Below are 9,024 nucleotides of genomic sequence, written 5' to 3' on the forward strand. Positions count from 1 at the left end.
TCTCATACACTCATAAACACTCTCACCAATCTCTTTCTCTATATCACCTAGAACAAACTCTAATCATTCTTCATTGAAGCTTATAAACACACACATACTACAAGAATAGAGATCTCTTTAAAAATCATAAGGATGAATCATTTTGTAAGAAGCTTGATTTGGATACATAAAGTGGTGGAGAATCACCAGGAAGTTGAATTAATCTCATAGGAGTTGGGATGAATGAGTTATCTCACTTTCAAATCAGGTGATTCCAGTTTCCCAGTTTGGGAATAGGACAGCCTCTTCGTCGTTCCAATCAAACCAGGATGAATCACTCTGTACTGCTATGTCTCGAACCGGAACTATGGCTACTTCTCTCATAGAAGTTATCAGTTTCTTCTGATCCAGCATGCTCACGCTGACCTTGTCTGTTTCTTCTTTGCTCACGTCTCTGGCCAGATGCTTGTCCTTGCCCATCATTTGGTCTCTGATCATACTTCTCTTCCAGCAACTTCACCATCGCATCCATTACTTGTTTGGTGATTGCTTCTTGTAACATTTTGTTCCTTCTCATAAAAAGTTTCATCGTCCTCCTCAGATCCCATTGCTTCCTAACAGACACAAGACTTGAACCAGTAAGTAGTTCAAAGGAATCGACACACAACAAGGATTCAAATAAGGCAACAGAAAGATTTAAACAAGGCGGCAATCAATACTTGAACAACACGCAACGATTTGAATTCTTTATCACTCACTAAAAGGAAACAATCACAGATCAGATTCAACGGATGATGAAATGAGATTAACAAATCCTGATCTATGATTCTAACAACAGATCGAGTCACACAAACACAAGAAACTTTCGGATCAAGCAAACCGATAACGTAATCGACAAGAATGTGAAAGGTTTTTGTTTAAAATTTGATCGAAATTCTCAGATCTAGAAATATGAGATATGAAACAATCAGATCTAACAATCCTGATAATGAAAACAAACAGATCAAGTGAAAATCAACACACAAGAGCCGAAAGATCAAGTGAAACGACAAAGAGTAGATCTTATGAACAAGCAAAAGAGAAATCGAAACTCCCCTTCCAGAGTTGCTCTGATACCACTTAATGAGATCCTAGGACTCTTCTCTGGATGGTTTGGATAGATCCTTGCATAAACGAATCAAAGACTCAAGTTTATCAAGGCTGTGGATCGAATGGTGACACAAGAGGCTGCGGAAAGGCTCCTTGATACTCCTAGGCTTAGATCGGATATGACACACCTTTCTAAAGCCCTTGTGCGTTGGATATTACACACCAACAGACTGGATATTACACACCAGACACTCTCTTAACTCGTGAAAGCAAGGGAGAAGAAAACACAAAGGTTTAAGTGAAATAAAACTTGATAGATGCTAGGGTTGCCGTCACACACATATATATAGTGAAAGGCTTGGAACAGGCTCCAAGCATTTCGAAATTAAAGGAACAGGCTCCTCCAATTAATGTAGAAACAAAGACATAACTTAGATAGAGTTTTCGAAAATAAAAGACATAAGTACTTAGAAATAAAAGATAACATAAGGTTTTTCATGTGGGTTGGTCCGAGAGTATCAACTAGGTGATATAATAGCAAGACTATGGCCTCGTTAAAAACCTATCATTGCAAAACCCAATGGGACAAAAACAATGATAGGAAAAGAGCACACATAGCTTGCTAGCCTAGATGATACTCAGCTTGATGGTAAGATGGCTTGGATGGTGATAAGTGTATCTTGAAGTATCAAGCTTCCTCCAAGACATTCTTCTTGCTCCAAAGACTTTCTGATTAGTCCTCCAATAGCTTCTTTGAGTTTCCTGGCTCTTGCTCGAGTTATGGGACCTTTAGGAATGGTTAAGACATCATCTTCTTCAGCCGGATCATCTCTAAACTCTCCATCTCTATCTCCATCAGCAGGCTGGTCCATGATCATATCATCCCCTCCCTCTTGAAAAGGATTTGACCTCAAATCAGGTTCATCTGCAATAAAAGGGATCAAGTCAGTAACATTGAAGCTATTACTCACATCATACTTACCTTGGAGATCAATCTTGTAGGCATTGTTGCTGATCTTCTTTGTGATCTCAAAAGGTCCATCAATTCTCGGCATAAGCTTTGACTTCCTCTCATTAGGAAACCTCTCTTTTCTCAAATGAACCCAAACTTTGTCACCCTCCTTAAAGACCATCTCACGCCTTCCTTTGTTGGCATGCTTGACATACTGCTTAGTTTTCTCTTCAATGTTGAGCCTAGCTTGCTCGTGGAGTTGTTTCACCAACTCTGCCTTCTTTTTGCCATCCAAACTGAGCCTTTCACACTCAGGTAAAGGAATTAAATCCAAAGGAGAGGTGGGATTGAACCCATAAACAATTTCAAAGGGTGAAAACTTAGAAGCAGAATGCACAGCATGATTATATGCAAATTCACAATGTGGCAGATAATCTTCCCAAGATTTTAGATTCCTTTTAATGAATGCACGCAAGAGTGTTCCTAGAGTTCTATTAACTACCTCAGTCTGTCCATCAGTTTGCGGATGACAAGTAGTGGAGAACAACAACTTAGTGCCTAGTTTAGACCAAAGAGTTTTCCAAAAATAACTAAGAAACTTAGTATCTCTATCAGAAACTATGGTCCTAGGCATGCCATGTAAACGCACAATCTCCTTAAAGAACAGATTAGCTACATGTAATGCATCATCAGTCTTGTGACATGCTATAAAATGTGCCATTTTTGAGAACCTGTCAACAACAACAAAGATAGAATCCTTCCCAGTCCTAGTTCTAGGCAATCCAACAATGAAATCCATAGATATATCATTCCAAGGATGATAAGGAATAGGGAGAGGAGTGTACAAACCGTGAGACTGAACCTTAGACTTAGCTTGCTTGCAAGTTGCACATCTCTCACATAGTTTCTCCACATCACTTTTCATCCGTGGCCAAAAGAAATGATCTTGCAAAGTTTTAAGAGTCTTTGCAATACCAAAGTGACCCATGAGACTTCCTCCATGAGATTCCCTAACAAACAAATCTCTCAAAGAGCAATTAGGCACACACAGTCTATTATCATAAAAGAGGAATCCATCATGCCTAAAGTAATGTCCAGCAGCAAATTTCTCACAAGAGTTATAAGCTTCTTTAAAATCTGGATCAGATTCATACATATCTTTAATTTGCTCAAAACCTAACAACTTAGCATCAAGGTGTTTTTAAGAGAACATACCTTCGAGATAGTGCATCAGCAACTATATTTTCTTTACCTTGTTTGTACTTGATGACATAAGGAAAGGTTTCTATGAATTCTACCCATCTTGCGTGTCTCTTGCTGAGCTTGTTTTGTCCTTTCAAGTACTTGAGGGACTCATGATCAGTGTGTATCACAAACTCCTTGGGCCACAAGTAGTGCTGCCAAGTCTGCAAAGCTCTCACCAAGGCATACAGCTCCTTATCATAGGTTGCATAGTTGAGAGTGGCGCCTCCAAGCTTCTCACTGAAGTAAGCTATGGGTCTCTTTTCCTGCATCAAAACAGCACCCCCTCCAATACCAGAAGCATCACATTCATTTCAAAGGTTTTATTAAAATCTGGAAGTATAAGAAGAGGGGCGTGAGTAAGCTTCTCTTTAAGGCATTGGAAGGCAGTCTCTTGTGCTTCTCCCCACTTGAATCCGACTTCTTTCTTTATCACTTCTGTCAAGGGAGCTGCTATAGTGCTAAAGTCTTTAACAAACCACCTGTAGAAACCAGCAAGTCCGTGGAAGCTCCTCACTTCACTTATGGTCTTAGGAATTGGCCATTCTTGAATTGCTCTCACCTTCTCCTGATCCACTTTTACTCCATCTGCACTCACAACAAAGCCTAGAAAGACCAGGTTATCCGTACAAAAGTGCATTTCTTAAGTTAGCAAACTTTTTCTTTTCTCAACACTGTCAAATAACTAAGAAACTTAAGTATCTCTATCAGAAAACTATGGTCCTAGGCATGCCATGTAAACGCACAATCTCCTTAAAGAACAGATTAGCTACATGTAATGCATCATCAGTCTTGTGACATGCTATAAAATGTGCCATTTTTGAGAACCTGTCAACAACAACAAAAGATAGAATCCTTCCCAGTCCTAGTTCTAGGCAATCCAACAATGAAATCCATAGATATATTCATTCCAAGGATGATAAGGAATAGGGAGAGGAGTGTACAAACCGTGAGACTGAACCTTAGACTTAGCTTGCTTGCAAGTTGCACATCTCTCACATAGTTTCTCCACATCACTTTTCATCCGTGGCCAAAAGAAATGATCTTGCAAAGTTTTAAGAGTCTTTGCAATACCAAAGTGACCCATGAGACTTCCTCCATGAGATTCCCTAACAAACAAATCTCTCAAAGAGCAATTAGGCACACACAGTCTATTATCATAAAAGAGGAATCCATCATGCCTAAAGTAATGTCCAGCAGCAAATTTCTCACAAGAGTTATAAGCTTCTTTAAAATCTGGATCAGATTCATACATATCTTTAATTTGCTCAAAACCTAACAACTTAGCATCAAGGGTGTTTAAGAGAACATACCTTCGAGATAGTGCATCAGCAACTATATTTTCTTTACCTTGTTTGTACTTGATGACATAAGGAAAGGTTTCTATGAATTCTACCCATCTTGCGTGTCTCTTGCTGAGCTTGTTTTGTCCTTTCAAGTACTTGAGGGACTCATGATCAGTGTGTATCACAAACTCCTTGGCCACAAGTAGTGCTGCCAAGTCTGCAAAGCTCTCACCAAGGCATACAGCTCCTTATCATAGGTTGCATAGTTGAGAGTGGCGCCTCCAAGCTTCTCACTGAAGTAAGCTATGGGTCTCTTTTCCTGCATCAAAACAGCACCCACTCCAATACCAGAAGCATCACATTCAATTTCAAAGGTTTTATTAAAATCTGGAAGTATAAGAAGAGGGGCGTGAGTAAGCTTCTCTTTAAGGCATTGGAAGGCAGTCTCTTGTGCTTCTCCCCACTTGAATCCGACTTCTTTCTTTATCACTTCTGTCAAGGGAGCTGCTATAGTGCTAAAGTCTTTAACAAACCACCTGTAGAAACCAGCAAGTCCGTGGAAGCTCCTCACTTCACTTATGGTCTTAGGAATTGGCCATTCTTGAATTGCTCTCACCTTCTCCTGATCCACTTTTACTCCATCTGCACTCACAACAAAGCCTAGAAAGACCAGGTTATCCGTACAAAAAGTGCATTTCTTAAGGTTAGCAAACAGTTTTTCTTTTCTCAACACTTCAAGAACAGACTTAAGATGATCTATATGCTCTTCTAGGTTCTTACTGTAAACAAGGATATCATCAAAGTATACTACCACAAACAAACCTATGAAAGATCTAAGCACATGGTTCATCAATCTCATAAAAGTGCTAGGAGCATTGGTTAATCCAAAAGGCATGACTAACCACTCATACAACCCATGCTTAGTCTTAAAGGCTGTTTTCCACTCATCTCCTTCTTTCATTCTTATTTGATGATATCCACTCTTCAAATCTATCTTAGAAAAGACACTAGAACCATGCAATTCATCAAGCATATCATCTAATCTAGGAATAGGGTGGGATACTTCACTGTTATATTGTTGATTGCTCTACAATCAATACACATGCGCCAGCTCCAATCTTTCTTGGGCACAAGGAGCACAGGCACTGTAATAACCCTCACGAGCCAGTTAATTTTTGGTCGAGAAAAACTCCGCTCGACAAGTTTGGAGTTGGTCGATCAGATTTAAAAATAAAGTCGACCCGGTGAATTAATACCTCGACGGGACTGTCTTGTGGTCGAAAGGCCTCTCATTGATAGTTCTGGTAGAGTGTTAATAATGTTGGTCGAATTTTATTTAAGCTAGGCAAGCTTATTTGAAAGCAAGACGAGATTTGAAGGATGAGAAATTTTAGTCGAAAACTGTCTGAAACTGTCGTCAAGTTTCTTAACTAAATTCCGACCAGTCTAATACCTTCACCAGCTATTCTTCTTGCTTTGTCAGTAAATCAGTCACATGAGCTGCACCTACCTGCTTGCTTGCTTCACTAAAGTCACATGAAAGTCACAAGCTGGTTGCTTGTTTAATAAAAACAAAATAATCTTTCTTCAAAGGAGGGAAAGGACAGCAACTTGCTTTGGTTTAAGTAAACCCTCACCTGAAGCAACTTCTTATGTTATAAAACACCATCTTCTCTCCTCTGGACGTTCATAACCTGCAAGAAAAACCAGAGAAAAATTCAGAGAGAAAGAGAGAAAGAAGAGAGAAAAATTTGTGAGAAAAACTAGTTGAAAAATTCAGAAAAAAATTCAGAGAAGAGAATTGAGCATGGACAAACCTTTCTCACCATCCTGTGACTTTATCCAGTGTGTTCTGGTGTGGTTAAGAGCTGAAGGTTTGGTGTCCAAGAGTTTAGAATCACCCATGTTCTTCAGCCTTTGATTTTGATCGGTAAGATGGTTGTGGATCAGTTTCTGTGAGAAGTTTTGTTGGTTTGCCTACACTGGAGATAAATTCTGAATAAATCCAACCATGGATTCTTGTGGTGTTGATCAGGTTAATTCGTGGTTAGCTTGAAGAGAGACAACCAGTCAAGTTTAATTAGTTGAGTAAAACCGGTAAGCTTCAGCTTCTTGATTCAGCCATGTTTTGATGAGAACCAATTGCTGTATGTTGGTTAACCTGTCAGGATCAGTTGTCTAAGGTCTTGTTCTCTTCAGTCTTGGTTGGTTTATGATTTAATCAGTCTCATAGAACCAGTAGACGAACTGATAAGAATTATGGGAATTAAACCGAACTGATTTGATCTTGTTTAGAACTGAATTGAGCTGAGTATGTTCTGATCTGATCTGAGCCGAGCTGTCTATGGTCTGAAATTGTCTTGAACTGATGTCGTCTGAGTATAACCGAGTTAAGCTGTTGGGAACTGATTAGAACCGGAGTTAGCTGAGCATGAACTAAGCTGATATGAACCGAGTTAAATTGTTAAAGCTTGAACCGAGCTGAACATGGTATCAATCTGTCTTGAACCGAACTGATATGAGAGAACTGAACTGAAATGTTATGAACTGAGTTGAGTTTCTTCTTGAACCAGACTAGTGAACCTTATGTTCCAACTGTTATGTTTTGAATTCAGATGGCCAAGGAGAGTATTCGGATCAGCCGGATCCTTGTGATGGTTCTGAACCGAGAGTGATCCAGAAGTGAAGTGTGATTAGCTTGAGCTCGAGTCTAGTCTTCCTTAGCCAATCTCATGGATTTAAAGGTGAGTCTAGATAGATGATGAATGAATTATGAATGAGTATGCATGATTGCATATTGAATATGGTTGATTAATTAAGAATTAATCATGAATTAATTAAGGGATAATCATTGATTAATTAAGGATTAATCATGGATTAATTAAGGAGTAATTATGGTTGATTGATTAAGTATTATCCCTTGATCTATATTTATATATGAAGTATTTATCTAGTTTAAATACTTAAGAATTAATAAGAATAATTCTTTGAGGTTATCCCGAGCCTTAGTACTTGTTCTCAAGTACTAATCTATAAGTATTCTATTAATAAGTGTGAATCATGTGAAGTCTTATTGTATACTCACTCTCCCGAAAGTCCCGCATTGCCGTGAATTGGTCCTGCGATATGGATCAAGGTCATGAAGACACGATGATGGGGTCGCACCCTGGAGGCCGTGTAACTGCATGCAGCGTTGGATGTTCTATCTTGGAATATCTGATGGAGATGATGGTTATATTTATTCCCCGTTAGGCTCGGTTAGCCTTGGTGGTTTTCCGGGTTTAGCATATATATATATATAAGAGTATGAGTGATTGGCGGGTATCGTGGAGGTGATGTTTAAGATAGATTCACATGGATGGATTGAGAGGCCTTATAATTATATTAATTATGGAATATAATTCCACTGCATTCAAATGGTGTCGCTTGCTCGGGATACTATTGATATGTGTTTGGGTGTGGGATTAGACTCACTGAGTAAACTAGTTACTCATGACTCATTTGATATGCAGGTAACCAGTAGGTGGGAGACCTTTACTCTAGGACGGGAAGGAACGGCATTAGCCAGCGGTAGTTTTATTATCCTTGCAGTCGTTTTGATATACTTTATGTATAAGGTTTGTTGACCGAAAACCTCGAGGTTAATCTATAAGATTTTGTAAGATTCTTTTAAATGAATAAGTATATAGTGTATAAAGAATGTTTTTAAAGTACGGGTTCCAAATGATATTAGTCCTTGTCCGGACGAACCAACTATTGGGTATTACTCTTAAGGTTGTAAAGCCTCGGGTTGTACCTAATAGGATATGTGTACTTAGGCGGTTGGCCTAAGGTACCTGGATTTATTTCGGGAACTTCGGGTTAGTCGTTTATGTACACATTGTGGCTTCTCGGTTTGGTTTCAGTTACGAGTGATCGGCTGTGCATGTTCTTGTTTGATTGTTGCACGGCTGGTCGAGTCAACTTATACTTAGACCAGATCGGGGGTGTCACAAAGGTGGTATCAGAGCATGGTTATACGATGCTTGAATGGGACTTGTTTCAAACGTTTTTCGAGTCAAAATGAGTCGCAAGGATAATTAGGATGTGCTGGCTGGTTCCTTCATCTTAGGATAGATAGTCATGGGTAGTTACCTTACTGTTATCTTTCATACGAGATGCATCAAGACAAGCTCGACGGAGTGGAGTGTACTTACCAATTTTGATCCTGTCAAGATCGAGATTCCTACAGTCATGATTGAGCTTTCTACCGTCATGATTCGGTTTGTTATCGTCATGTTTTGGTTCAATCCGGTCATGCTTCAATCCATTATCATCATGCTCGGGTGAGCTAACGACGTGCTCGGGTTTGCTACCATCATGCTCGGAGTTGGTATCATCATGCTTTCCTGCGGTTCCTACAATTTCTAGTGTGGATATCGATATTCAAAGATATATGAGACAGAGTTGACACATCAATTACATCTTCGGCCCGTG

The sequence above is a fragment of the Brassica napus genome, unplaced genomic scaffold (assembly GCF_020379485.1).
Source record: "Brassica napus cultivar Da-Ae unplaced genomic scaffold, Da-Ae ScsIHWf_1942;HRSCAF=2587, whole genome shotgun sequence".
Lineage (NCBI taxonomy): Eukaryota > Viridiplantae > Streptophyta > Magnoliopsida > Brassicales > Brassicaceae > Brassica > Brassica napus.